Source organism: Ammospiza caudacuta, chromosome 5 (genome assembly GCF_027887145.1).
Source record: "Ammospiza caudacuta isolate bAmmCau1 chromosome 5, bAmmCau1.pri, whole genome shotgun sequence".
In the NCBI taxonomy this organism is placed as follows: Eukaryota; Metazoa; Chordata; class Aves; order Passeriformes; family Passerellidae; genus Ammospiza; species Ammospiza caudacuta.
Genome location: NC_080597.1, coordinates 62061269 through 62076988, shown reverse-complemented (window position 1 = coordinate 62076988; position 15720 = coordinate 62061269).

The window sequence follows — 15720 nt, the reverse complement described above, 5'->3', positions numbered from 1 at the left end:
TGAGCTTCCTTTTCTTCTGGGAACTGAATGGAGAGAAGGACTTCCAGCATTCCACAGCATGGACTTTCTCTTTGTTTCCTTTCAATTCACTTTTAGCTTTTTGCCATTGGATCAAGTTCTAGATAAGAAAGTGAAAAGGTTTCCTTGCCTCTCTTGCCCTTAATTGTTCGATTTTTGGGAATTTCTGCACCTTGCATCTCCAACATAGGAGCAGAAAGGGTTCTTAACACTAAATCTCTCAACTAAGCATACCTTTTGTGAAGTGAAACATTTTGTCTAGAAAACATCTCATTACAGGCCAAGGAAAATCAAATAAACTTGGGATGCTGCTCCCTTCCATGAAAAATTGCAGAGAAGCCAACATCCTGGAAATGCATTTATTCACTTTTGTTTCCCAGTGCAAAAGAGCCAGTTCTCCAAAATAAAGGAGAAGAAGATTTAGCTAATCTTCCTCTGAAAGAGGTTTTTGTCTTTGCTACAAGAACAAGAAAGTTTTTGCACTGATCTACCAAGGTCTACTACTGAATGAATTCTGATCAAAATCAATGTTAAACCTTTGCACACTGGTGTTTGCGAAGGACTTCAAGAAATAAATATCTATTTTCCTAGTAGAGAAAATAGAAAACATGAAAAACAGTCCAAAATAAGATTGTAGAGATTCTCATTTGAAATTCAACAGAAAAAAATTAGATTACTCTAACTGCCCGATGTAGATGCTTACTTGAGATATGAGAGCAGTATTTTCTTCTAGCTGGATTTGAGATCTCTTTCCAAAAGCACTTTATCCTCTGCAGTAGGCATGAACATGACAGTGTGAGCACAAGTATAGCATTGCATTCTACAGCTGGAACAAACAAACAAAAAGCCTCTCTGTAATTGGATGCATACATTAATGCAATGGAGGGAGACCCTCTTGGCAGTGTCTCTGTGGCAGTGAAACAATATTACAGCCAGGAGCAGCTCTCTTCTTTTCTGTTCCACTCCATCTTATTGATACAAGCCTGTGTAATCAAGTTGTATATGAAGTGGATGCATCAGTTTAAGTTGCAAACATTATTTAAAATACTCGGTTAGTTGCATATTTCACGTATTGGTGTGCTGTAATTATGCAGCTATATTATGCTTCTCGTCCAGAAATTCCTGGAAACCTGAAATTGCTTGTTCCTTATTGTGGCCACAGGCTGTTGAAATTCAAATGAGCTTTTTGCTCAGCTGCAATTGTATTAAGTCTGCAGGACAGGCTGTGATGCCTGGATTGGAGGCAGGAGACAGCTCTTGTTAGGAAATGTGTGTCTGAGTGTATTGGTAGTACTGAATGATAGCTAATCATCTGAAAGGAAGGCTCTTTAAGGGAGCGATGCCTCGCCAAGAGAGTAGGAACAATTCTGGGCCACATCCTTAGAAGTAATGAATTCTCATTTCTTTTCAATCTAGCAAATACCCTCTTTAAAGGTTAATTCTTAAATAGTCACTTGGGAACAGACATCTCCTTTAGTCTGATCTCTGTGAGTCAAGCAGACTGCTAAGAAACTTCAGTTTGTCTCTTTCATTGCCTGATGCCCCTTTGCTTCAGATTAAAACTGTTGATAATTTCAGGTGCCTCATCTCCTGCATATTCTGTAATTCCTGAATAAAGGAATGAGCTGAACTAAAAAACAATAGCAAAATGATATCTAGGAAAGTTACAATTGTTTTTCCCAAATTCCTCCCTGTTATATGGGGTAGTGATGCTTTCTTTTCTCTATCATTCTAGTGGCAAAATTGCCTTGGCTGAGCAAGGGACCATAAAGGCTGTTGGGGTGATACAGTAAATTATCATTTTCTCTTCTTCAGTGATCTGACTGAAGGCTGAGTATCAACTAAAGTATGTCTGTGACAATCAGAAAGGATGCTGTCCTTGTTCCATGGCCCTCACAGACCCAGATAATTACCCCTCTCTCCCATCTACAGCTCTGAAATTCTTGCAAAGATAAAACAGAATGAAATTATTTTGACACTGTTCATTCATCTGTATGAGCATAGAACAGGAAGGTTTGACAGGAAAATACATCAGAGACATATGATAAACTAATACTATCCAGATGAATGCAAGTGCTGCCTGGAATATAGAGATGGTGGGTAAATTGCTTGAAATGAGCCTTATTGATTTCACTCTGTGTTGATGGGACATATATGGAAGACGAAGTTTCATTTAAACACTTGGTCACTGCAGCAATTAATTGAGCCCTGGGACAGTTCATGTAAAGGACTGGCTCTGATTCTTTAGGAGCTGGTGTCTATCTCTCTTAAATATGAAGCATGTTAATAGCAGAACAGCTAATTTATTATAATGGGATGGAAAAATATCATTGCACCCTCGTGGCCCAGATAATGTAGCAGCAGGTTACTGCTCTGATGATTAAGGATGTTGATCAGTAGATGTAGGGCTTTCTAATCTTAGAAGAGATCAATTTCTTCTTCTTTATGAAGAATGATTCCTTTGCAGTGCTGCTGAGAGCTGTGGACATTTACACCAGAGTTAATCACCCCCAGAACAATCCAACCATTGCAGGTATTCTCAGCTGTTATTTTTCTTGCTATATAAATAAGCAATTATTTTGTAAAACAGGAAATGCAAGAGAAATTTGATTTCTGTTTCTGTACCTTGGTGGTATTTCTGTGTGCTTCTACTGCTCACATTGCATTTAAGGAAGAGCAGAGAGGGGAGAGGCTGCTTCTGGTGGGCTGGGGGGCTGCAGATGGGAACATGTGGGATTTCCAGGCTGAGTGAGCTGTATTTGGGTGGGCAGCCCAGAGAAAAGCTGGGGTTCAGTAGATGGCACTCTTCCCTCAGAGTCTGCTTCCTCCATGCCTAGGCTGAGCTGGTGTGGAGCTGGGAAAGGGACATGAGCTCAGTGCCCTTCACATCATGCAAGCACATTTTCCAAACTCCTTGCACACCTCTGGGAGTTGCTGGTTGTGGGCCTGGTGCTCTGTCAGCATTGTTTAGAGATGCCAGTTAGAAACCCCTTTTTTCCTGGCATTCTGGCCTCACAGCTCCCTGTTTGCCTTTTCTTGATTTTTAGAGGTGACTTGTGCCTGAGCACACAGAAGAGCACAGGGATGAAACACACACAGCTGATCCAGCTTTGGGAGCAACTATATCCCAGTTTGTCTCTCAACTAATATCCGAGATTTCTTTCAGTCAAGTTTCATAGTAGACCAAAAAATGACATAGAGACAGTGTTGATGAATGCCCTGAACAACTTTTTTTGGCCATCACCAAGGAATAGAATTATCATAGTATTACTGTATGAGTGACATTTAAGATGATACATTATGCTTTGCATAAAGAGGACTCCTAACATAAAAATCAATGTCTGGATTTTATTATGTCATTTAACTTAATTCTTGATTTTCATTAATTTGGGAAACGCTGCACTCCCAGCAGATACTCAAAAAGGAAAAGGCATCTTTGTCCTATGTTGCAAGCACATAAATAGCAAATCTCCCCATGCCAAGATTCAGGTCTATTTGCAGAGAGTTCCCTGCTGTTCTCACTGCCCCTACTTTGGCTATGGTAATAAGATCTTCATGAATTAGGAATACTTCAATAATTTTCTGTAACATTTCTTTTCTCGTGGTCCCTCCTGACCTTGCTTCCATGCTCAGCCTGGGTCATGCTTAAGAGCTTACCCAAGACTTTCTTCAGCTGAAAAAAAGGTGAAGCAGCACCCTGTTGTCTCTCCTTACATTTGCAGATGTGCACTGAGGTAGTCCTGTACATTTACTCATGAAGAGAAACAAAGCTGAAAATGAGGATGACTATTCTGCAGTAAATTGTGATTATCCCTTAATGTCAAACTGACATCTGACTGTGATCCAGCTTGTGAAAACCATCCTGAAAATTTGTTGAGGGAATAGAAAAATGACCTTTTTAATAAATGTCTTGTTTCAATAAGACCAAATGCTTTGATGACATTTTCTCTAGAATAGTTTCAAAATTATGAGGTAAATTTATATCAGATATTAGGAATAACTTCTTGACTGGTAAACTCACAAATGGAGTTTCATCCTCACAAAAGGATGAAACTCACAAAAAAGAAAATCTTGTGAGGCTAGATTAGACAAAGCTCTGCCAGGGATGTTCTATTTAAGTTGATTGTACCTAAAAAGCAGAGGAATGGACAGTCAGTTGCTGTCTTCAGGCAACTCCGAGCCTGTCAGTTCTGAGATACTCTGCAATAAAACACATTATCACTAGCAGTGAAAGAAAATGCTCTGAATTTCTCAAAATGAAATGTTTCAGCTATATCGAAAAGGAAGGAGTAGACTATTTTTGTAAAACCTACAGATAGAAACATTCCTGCAAAAGTGCTTTGATTTAAGTAGGACACAATATTCCATCAGGAATTTTTTTAACTAGTTTTCCTCTTGGTCTCTTTGGGGAGTGCTTTGTTACACAACTGTAACTTTCACCAGAAGTTCTTCCCATGGCCTGGTCCTTGGGTGTTTGCTGCAGAAGTGGTTTCCCAGTTCGTGTGTTTGCTGGCCCAACGTGTTTGGATGGTAGCTCTGCAGGACCTCTTGTTGGTCTGGCTTGTCTGGCTCACAGCAGTGTGCAGCACCCTGGTCTGAGGGGAGAGTTCCTCACAGCAGCACAAACATTGCAAGAGAGCGGGAGGTCGTGCTGCTGGGTTCCAGGTCATTGGCAGAATCCAACCCAGCAAAGGCTGTGTCTGTATTTGCAGAACCTTCTTTCTGTCCTGAAAACTTCAGCCAAGAAACTGTCAGTGTGGATCTAATTGCAGGTCAAATTGACAAACAACAGTATGCGCTTGACTCTCACCATTAATCTAATTTTATATTGTCTGCAACCAGAAGCCACGTCTCTTTATCAGAGAGCTTCACAGGCTATGTCTATAATAGTAAATAAAATAGGCAGGGGCAGGTCTCCAGTCCTGAGGCCAGTTGGTGCTGCTTGGTGTGTGTCCAGCCAGAAGGAACTCTGCTCCCCTTCTCCCATGAATCAGGACTGCCACATCCAGGCTATCACTGCAGAGACCTCTGCCCTTGCTACCCCTGAGCCCTTCCTGGGCAATGTTTGAGACAGCAAAGCCAAAACCAGTGTTAGGGACTGTGGGTACCTGTTACCTTGGGGTAACAGCTGGGAAATGTTACTGTTGGGTGGAAACTTGCAGACCAGCACTTGGCACGTACCCTGACCTTCTTTAGTTCATTTCTGTAGCTGTAACCACATGTGAAGCCAAACCTGCTCTCAGTATTTTCTCCTCTCAGCATTTTGGTACAATAAGGAAGGAAGGGCTATATTGACTTTCCATGCCTCCCTACCCTCACAGATAACACACAAAGAGGTGGTGTGGTTTGCCCAAGGTTATGCAAAAATCTTGTAGAAAAACTAGAATGCCTATGCCAGGTTCCATGTCATACCAGACCACTATTTTTTAATTTAAAAAAATGTGCACAAACAGAACTCTGTTTTATGCAAGGATTTATTTTGTCTGTTGTCGCAATGGACATGTGTACTTTTTTAATACTTCAAAGTATGTGTACTTTAAAGTATTCTAAACCATATTTATAAAACTAAAAGAAACCTCAGAATAGATGGGAGACAATGAATTTTTAAAAACACTTCTCCCCTTAAAAATTTGATAAGATACAGTGTTATTTTTGCCTCCTGTTTGTTTAGAGTGGAAAATTTATTTCAATAAGAGTGTCAGCTCTTCACCCCCAAAATATTCCATAATTATCAGCTAAAAGTGCAGAATCAACAGAAAAATCTGTTTTATTAATTGATCACAAACATAAATCGTTTAGACAGTACAACTCTACTTCCTGCTTGGGCACTTATCCAGGCAGAGCACCAGCTGAGATTTATTTCCTTTTCTTTAACTTTAATTGAATGTACTGCCACAGCTACTGCGCACAAATACGAAGCACAGCAATTGACTTAACTGCACATTTTTTTTTCCTGGGAAAGCGCGACTTTACACATCCCCTTAATACCACCGCGGGTCCTGTGTAATCTCGCTGCCTTTCTCACTCGGGTTTTGGCAGATGGGCTGTGTCAGACGGAGCAGCCGCGCTCCGAGGTGTTGCTGCTCTCGGCTGCCCGGGGCGCGGCGAGCGGCGCCTGCGGGGCGGCCCCGAGAGCCCGCGGGCACCGGGGCGGCTCCGGGAGTGCGGGTACCGGGGCGGCTCCGGGAGTGCGGGTAGCGGGGCGGCTCCGGGAGTGCGGGTAGCGGGGCGGCTCCGGGAGTGCGGGTACCGGGGCGGCTCCGGGAGTGCGGGTAGCGGGGCGGCTCCGAGGGCCGGGAGCCGCATCCCTGCCGGGAGCCCCATCCGTGCCCACAGTCCCATCCATGCCCACAGCCCTATCCGTGCCCGCAGCCCCATCCATGCCCACAGCCCCATCCGTGCCCACAGTCCCATCCATGCCCACAGCCCCATCCGTGCCCGCAGCCCCATCCGTGCCCACAGCCCCATCCGTGCCAGGAGCCCCATCCATGCCCACAGCCCCATCCGTGCCCACAGTCCCATCCGTGCCCACAGCCCCATCCGTGCCCAGAGTCCCATCCATGCCCACAGCCCCATCCGTGCCCACAGCCCCATCCGTGCCCAGAGCAGGTATGTTTGTCTCTCATGCTCTGCCCCGGGAAGTCTGCTCTGCAGAGAGAAAGACAGATGGGGTGATAATGCCCTCAGCCACGCTTTCTGGTCTGTCAGAGCCCCCGGCTTCCTCTAGCAGCATCCCAGTGCTGCCTCCACACTTACAAATTTTCTGTTGTAGTAATATCAGCACAAATTTCCCCGTGGCAAACTCCGAGCCACTTGTCTACCATGTGCATGCCCAAATGTTCAAAAACCCTAGCTGGACTCCCCCAGCCGTGCTGTGATAAAGCAAATTGAGCTCTGCAGTTTTGCCTTATGATATTCAAACTGTACAAGAATAAAAGATAGCAAACTAATTTTTTTTTTTTTTGTACATTTGGTAGGGGTTTTTTTTTTTGTTTTTGTTATGATAAATCTGAATTTTCATGTATCTGCATGAATTCTTAGAGACTGTTCTTCTCATTTACTCACAAGAACACTGCTCAGTTCAACACAGAGAACTGTTCTTCTGAGACCCTGGAGTGGATGGGGGCACTGCCAGACCAGTGCATGTTCAAGCTGTGGTCCCAATCAGTGCCACTGCCAGGCTCTGCATGGAGGACAAGGAGAGGGTTTTATCAGTAGATGGAGGGTCTGTGATTGCCCCCTGGAGCAGAGGTGATATCTCTTCTTTCCTGCAGGAAAGAGGGGCAAGGAAGCGCAGCATGGGGCTGAGGCAGAGGGAAGCTGCTGCCCGGGAGCTGTGTGGTCTCTGGGGGTGAGGGAGCTCATCATCCTGCTCCATGTTAGCCCAGCCCTGTGGAAGCAGAGTGACGGCCACTGTCATCTCAGGGGACTAGCCTGCCCAGAAATTCTGCTCTTTGGCGCAGTCAGCATCTACTCTATAAATCAGACCCTACATGACTCGCTGCCTCTTCAGCTCAGTGTGTTGGTTTTGATCATTAGAGCCTCTCACTGTCTTTGTGCATTACTCCCTTCAGCTGGGAACTGTTTTCAGTGAGAGTCATCTGCTCTGGAGCTGATCCCAATCTCAGCCACAGATAGCATCAGTGAAATGGAAGGTGTAGACATAGAATCGTGATCAAGAAATAATGATTTAGAGGTTTCTTCGACAGATCAATACATGTAAAGATATTTAAGAATGTGTTAATGCCACTTCAATAGACAGATTTTCTGAATGTTAATGGCAAATCATATTTTTTTCTTGGTAAAGATTTAACTTTCTTATGTGTGTTGTATTTACTTGTGCAATAAGTGTTAACAAACTAGCAGATATGTTTATTTCATTCTATAGTGTGTATCAAAGAGCTATTTATTCACTGAACAGTGATCATAAATTTGGTTTCCTTAGTGATTTCCCCTGTGCGCATGAACTCTGGTTTATGTTCAAATTATTTTCCCTGTTATATCAAATTATTTGTCTTCAGGGAAGATGGGTGGACTGAAGAGACACGGTAATATTTGTGATGGAAATCTGAAAAATGACTGCTTTTGTGATTATTTACAAGGCAGATATTGGAGAACTGTGTGTTCATTATGTTGTGCTGAAATTATAGGCTCAAAAATCTGGCTTTTATCCATTGAGATGGAATGAAGCAGGTATTAATTCCAACACTTACAGTTGCCTATCAGGAAGATAGATGGAGGAAGAAATTCACAAAAATAAGGTTTTTTTCTAAAATTTCCCCTCTTCACATGGATTTTCTGCTCCTTAGTACTGTGACTCTGGAGACACGCCTTAGATCACTTCATGGTAATATCTTGTATTGAACTGAGCAGTGTTCTTGTGAGTAAATGAGAGTAGGAACAGCCCCTTGGGGTTTCAGTATCCAGTGTCAGGTTGTTTGAGGAGAAAAATCTTCTCTTCTTGCACACTTTATTCCTTCACATCCTTCATTTCTACCCAGAAGAAGGATTTTTGAAAGTATAGTAAGGACCTGGGATTTTCACACGAAGAAATATAGAAAAGGGAGAAGATAATTTTATGCCTTTAAGCATTAAAATCTTTCCTTGTTTTTTAAGAGCAAAGAAACTTGAATTATAAAGATGCAGGTTTATGTGAGGTTGCAACCATATTTGAGGCGGTACAAGTAGGATCTAAATGATTTTGTAAAAGATGTTAGCAAATCCACAGACCCAATAATGTGTAATGCTCCTTGCTCTGCAACCTGTTGGGAGCTGTGCTGTGCTGTCTCTCTTTGAGAAGAGATGGCTGACAGCACTGTGTTTTCTCTTTATCTGTAACTCTTGTTATTTTCCTTTAATACTAGAGTACAAATATGAGATAAATTACAGTATTGTCTTGGCTGTGTGTTCTTCCTGGGATGCAGTTCTCATTCCACGGGTGTGTTATGTTTGCTGTTTTAGTGGCGTTTGGGGGCTGTGATCAGTACCTGCTCAGCTGTCCCAGGTGCTGCTGCACTTGCAGTGTTCATAAGAGTTGTAGAAGTGAGTCTTGAGGAGGGACTTGCAGATTTCAAGATACAGCTTTGTTCCTTACAGAGCAAAGAAAGGCTGAAAATCTTCTGGAGGTCAAGTGGAGCATTAAGTAGCCCATGCCAAAAGCAGTGATAGTGCAGGACATTTGCAAGGGGACGTGAGTTAAGTTAGAAACAGAAGATACTCTTGTTCCTTTCCACACTTGTAGCAAAATGATGGTGTTCAGTTACCAAAAGTGTGACCGCCTTAGAAAATTCAGTGACTAAAAGAGCAAAGCAGCATTTTCTGCACTTTCACCTTCATTTTGTTGCTGTTCTGTGCATTCATCCTTGATTGCTCATACACTGAGTGACTGCAAAAAACCAAACAAACAAGCCCTAGAAGATCCAGTAATTTCTTTTTTTGCTTGCTTGTTTTTTTTATTTTTTATTTTTTTTATTTGCCTGCTTTACAAGATAAAAAAGTGAAAGGCATACAACAGGGGAACATGACAGCTCAGGAGAGGATCAGAGAAAGTTTTCATGTAAAACAGCTCATTTTGGATTGACACAGGAATTGATTTTTTTAACGACTGAAAAAGTAAAGGATGCTTAAAGGCAAATTATGTGGTTTTTGATACATATAATTTCTGCAACTCATGTCTTGTAGTAGTGTTAGGATCTGATTCTATGGGAAAACTCATGATGGACAGTGAAGCTCATCTCAGATTTTCAAAATCCTATTGATTGTTTTGCTCTAGCATATTATGACAACATAGTGACAATCATTTTGGCAGCCACATAGCCCCTAGATTTTCTAAAGTGGTCTAAGTGGTCAGCAGTTTATTAATGTTTCCATAAGGGTGCCATTATGCAGCTTGTTTCTGTGCTGATTTCCTAAGTAGGACACAGCAACTTTTGCAGTGGCAGTTCTTGTGGCAAGGGCTGAATGAAGTGTGTCACACCATGTGAGTTAATTTAACAGCAGTTCATTCCCCAGACAAATAAGAAAAGGCACTGGTGTATGTGAAAAAAAGTCTTGAGCTATGGTCCTTTAATGTTGTTATAACAGTGTGGTAGTGTTTTAAAAAGGGGAAAGAAATTAAAATTCATAAACTTAGGACTTACATGGCAAACCTGGCATAAGAATTAGAACAGTTGCTTAGTGCATTTGTTTTAAAATTACTAAGGAAACTTAAAGGATACTAGCTATTAGCAAATTATTTACTCAAGGTATCTCAAAATGCATGGTCATGATAGCTTTTGCCTTAGCTGCTTCCTAATGACCAGAAAAATCTTTGTTTTCTTATTTAAAGTTTCTCTGACTAATTCACCATAATATCAAATAATTGTTGCTGAAGGGCAGTTAATGATCCAATATATAGCTATTGTAGCAAAACGATGTCTGTTAAGGAGGCAGTCTTTAAAAGAATAATTAACCAGTTTTCATGGAGCTTTGGCTGGTGGAAGTGCAGCTCCTTAGCATGATACTTGTTTAAGCACATTTTAGGAGCAGTTTGAGTCAGACATTTGTTTTTCTCTAATGGACACTGGAAGTTTTCCACCACTGAACAAACAGATTTTCACAGTTCTAGCTGTTGTGTTCCTGAGCAGTGTTTCTCCTGAAAGGCTTTCCTACCAGCTGTGGACTTACAATTTATTATGTGATGCTGAAGCTCTAATGTCTTAGTTAACAGGCTGTTAATTATGTTAATTGTGCTTAGGAAAAGATTATTATGAAATTTAGTTAATAGTCCTTTGCAGTGCAAAAACATTGTAATATAGAGATATGAAGATATCACCATGGTGTCTCTTAGTGAATGAGAAAATGAAGAGATGAAAAGGATGCATTTCTTACTGCTGAAACATTACAAAAAAGAAAAAGTGAAATTTCAAAACAGATAATTTAATTGGAGTCATGATACAGGTCTTGCTAGAGCCCATCCAGCCTCTGGTGCTGTTATGTTTTGTCCCATTGTCACTGACAGTCTTCAGAACATGATGGCATTCAAGGTGTAAAAACTGGGTAAGTACAGAAGTAATGAGAATGAAAATCTCTGAGGTAGATCCATGTCATGACATATTTCACTACAATGAATAACATAGGCAGATATTTCCATGATGAATAATGTGCTAATGAAGTACTGTGTTTGTAAAACTAGATTGAATGCAGCAAATTAGAGAGGGTTTAACAAGACATATGATATTATTATGGAGCTTATTTGTGCTTATTTGCAAGTCCTTGATAAATTTGCACTTGGAAATTTGGTACATAATGGCAATTCTGGAGTCACTTGGAAGAAGTGAAAGAGCCACGTGAAGATGCCCATGAGAAAACAGTTAGTTCTACAAAGTATAAATCCACAGTGTTTGTTGGAGTCTTATATATGCAATGCACATCTTTATGTAGGGTGGGAAGCCAGATGATTTTAATCCAGATTTATTAATCTTTTAAGTTATTCAAACTTGGCACATATACTCTCTGTCAGTTAGAAAAATGTGTTATTATAAAAAACATACTTTAATAAGAATTTTCTTTAAACTAATAGTTTCAGGATTTTCAAGAAAAAAAAAAGGCAAATTAGTTTCCCTGTCTTGCCCTCAAATCCTCCACCATGCCTCCAGGTTTCAAGCAACAAATCAGTATTTATTAGGAGTCAGTAAGTTAGTGGGTATTATGCTTAGCATGCTATAAACTAAAAATTTATAGAATGGGCCTCTTAATGTAGAATCACAGAATGGTTTGTGTTGGGAGGGACTTTAAGGAACATCTGGTTCCAACCTCTTGTCATGGTCAGGGACACCTTCCCAGGGTTGCTCAAAGTCCCATCCAACCTTGAATACTTCCAGGGATGGGGCATCCACAGCTTCTCTGGGCATCATGTTCCAGTGCCTCACCATCCTCACAGTGAAGAATTTCTTCTTAATAGACTAAATCTGCCCTCTTTCAGGTTAAAAATGTTCCCCCTTGTCCTGCCCCTACATGTCCCATCTCTCTCAGCCTGTCCTCACAGGAGAGGTGCTCCAGCCCTCTGACCCTCTGTGCTTACAGCAGGATTAGCTACAGAAAGATTCTCACAGTCAGAATCAGACATCTTTTAAATATCTGCAGGTGGGGAGATTCTAAAACATCTCTGGGCAACCTGCTCTGATGTTTGACCAATTTCGTATCAAAAAGTGTCTTGTGTTCAGATGAAATTTTCCATATTTTTGTGGCCATTTCCTCTGGCCCTCTGGATAGAACTAAGAACTTTACACCCTCCTGAAAGGGGTATCATTCATAAGGTTCCTTTGATGCTTCCCTTCTCCAGGCTGAACAGTCCCCATTCTTTGAGCATTGTCTTGTGTGAAAGATGGTCCAGTGCAGAGCACATTCCTGGTCTGTGTTCAACCTGGTGTCCACAAGGACCTGATGACCCTTTTATGGCAAGCTGCTTTTCATCCAATTAGCCCCGTGCTGGTGCTTTAAGTTATACTTAAAATGAAATTTATTAAAAAAAAAAAAAAAGCAGCTAAAAGCAAGTATTTCAGGCTTTCTCTTCAAAAGAGCATTTCTGCTTTTTTGTTTTTTGTCCTCCATTAAAGGGCCAGAACAGTAGCTGAGCTTCAGCAATATGGTAGGTAAATCTTCACTGAGAATGCCAAAGCAGCATTATGTATAACATTTCAAATGTCATAAGGAAGCTTAGAATCAAAATATGTAGAAGTAGAGAAGAATTGTAATAAGTAGGTGAAAAAAAGACACGGATGATTTTATACTATAGCAAATTTAAGTTATACCTCTTACTTTTATGTGGGGTTTTTGTTGTATGTTTTGGTTTCTTTAAGAATTACTTAAATAGCACAGAATAAGTCACTCAGTTTTCAGTATTAGACATTGTCTTTCAGGTTCAGCTGAAGAAATGCAAAGGAATCAGTGATATAGTCCTAAGGCCAGATCTGGCATATTTAGAAGCAGAGATGTTGCTGCTCCTAGGCATTTTTGAGGGCCAAAAAGGCAGTTGACAACAGCTGGAGATGCACTCACTGCAGCCATCGTAACTGAGACTGTGAACAAAAAGTGAGGGAGGCATAATTTTCTTGTTTGGATTTGCCACTAACTTTGTTATGAGAAAACTTGGGCAACTAAAGGCACTACAAGAATACACCAGACATTTCACATTTTGTTGACACACTGTTAGAAAGCAAAAGGCTGTCAGGAATCTTAAGCAAGATAACATTAATTATGAAAAACTATCTGACAAGAATCCATCATATCCCTGCTCAAACATTCCATGGCAATGCTAAAGATTTTAAGAGCTGAATTAGTATACACTGCCAGTGGCGCATGCCAAAGAGGATATCTAGGAGGAAATTGAAGTTATGAGCTGGTAAAACAGCAGCTGCACTGATAGCTCATGTTAGAGAGAGATTTGGTTGGTCTACCATTTAAATCTACCATATAAAGATCCAGCTGCAAATCTTCAACAGAAATGTCATTTCAGTTTTCCTTTATGATGTGAAAGCTGAAATGTTGCTTATAAATGCAGAGCCATTATCTGTCCAAGGTGTGCTTCTGGGCACCTAGAACAGTATGATAGAGAGTGAGTGTAAAGAATAATTGCATTGAATAGAAACACCTTGGAACTAGCAAGACAAAAGCAAGGAAAACAGGAATTAATATAGAAGATGGACTGAAGACTTTTTTATTTGATTAGGTTTTGCTCCTATAAGATTTGATGTAGGAAATGATCTACAATCAAGATATTTGTCTTTTGTCCTTGATGCCTTATTGTGGTTTGAATATGTGTAGTATAGAGTGAATATGTGTATCCAGAGTGTAGACAGTTTGTTTTATGATGTATTTTCTCTTTTGGCTTCAAAAGCAATAAGAGTATTTCCACTGTGAATTTTCAGGACTTGATGAGTTTTAAAAGCATTCTTCCCATGTGAGAGCATCAAATGAAGAATGGAATTACCAAGCTACAACAAAAAAGATTTTGTTTGCCAGATGAAACAAAAGGAATATAGCCTCTGCAACAACATAGTTAGAAGTTTAATTTATATGCAGCATAATTGATCTGAATCATAACAAAATAGAGTAAATACCTTGGAGATTCCAAAGAAAATGTTAGTATTATTACTTGATTCAAATACCAAGTGATGGTAATATAAAAATATTTATTTTCACAACATGTTGCAAACATGACAGCTTGATAATATTCTTGATGATTATAGCTGACATTTTCTTTGAAAAATAATAAACAATATGATCTCCTGGAGCAATTACACAAATGATTATTGGTAATGTGCCCTGAGACATTCACAGAGAATAGCTCTCAGAATGGGGCCAGGGTTCCTCCAAGGCTGCTGTCGTGGGTTGACAAGTGCCTCCCATCTCTCACTGAGCAAGTAAGAACCTGAGCCTGAGAAGTGAGAAAAGAAGAATTTTCAGAAAAGACATAATGATTTTTGAAAAAGGCTGAGAATTACCGTGCTTCAAGGAAAACAAAGAAAGGCACAATGCCATTTTATGTTCAAATAAAGCTGATCCATTATGTTACACAGAACTCACAGAAACGTATTAAGCACTTAAGACTTCCACAGGATAAAGAGGTGCATATTCCACAGGATAAAGAGGTGCACTGCATATCTCATCAGTTACATACTTATTTCTGAGGAAAGCTAAGGACAATACTTTTATGTGCAGACATGATAACGCTGTAAATGCAGACAAATGATGTTTAAATCCCTGTAGGATGGTAAAGCTTCAAGGACAACAGTGTTTCACAAGAAATCTTGAAAAATCTTGAATGCCTCATGTCCTGAGCAATGAGGGGAAGTCAATATAGATACATTTTAACATACTATACAGTCCTTTGCATGTCACCAAATGTGGATGAATGAAGGCCTGTGCACAACAGCTGTAATATATGGCACAAATCTTAGGACTGTGAGCTGTAACAAAAAAGCCATGAGTAACTAAGCCACTATGCAGCATATCCTAAGTTCAGAATGCTTTTTCTTATGGGAGTTAGGGACTTAACAACCGATTAACAAAACTTTGAAGAAATTAATTATTTTTATTAATTCAAATAATTTTATTAATTTATTTTATTTAATTAATTATTAATTAATCACATAATTTATTAATTCATATTCATTTCTATGTAAATGAATGGGTTTTTTATAAATAAGAAGTCTCTTCATGAGTAGTTTCATTCATGAACAAAACCTGATTATTAAAACCATGTATTTATGCTTGTGAATCTGCAGTTTGATGTTTAATAACTAAAAATATAATGTTGCAGTAGAGAAGTAGTAATGGCTAAAACTGTCTGTTAAAAGTTTTGTTGGAAGTACAGTTCTACATGGGCAATCCCTGTGCTGAAATGCATGTTAGGCACTTTATTATTGAAGAGAAACTATGGAATGTATAAACTGTAAACTCAGCTAATCCCAGAGCAATATCCTGACCATTGTGATGTTGTTCACTAACCATTTCACCACTTGGAATGGGGTACTGATATTTTCTTTGCTAGAGGATCACATGGGTTAAAGGGCTAATATTTTGTTCTTTATATGAAACTCTTCCTTTTGAAAACACACGTTTTTCCCCCTCCATGACTGTTTCTGGCACTAAAAGGTGGCAAGGCCCAATTTTTGTGTATGGTTTATGGTCTAGTAGTAGTTCTGCATAGGAAGAAATTGC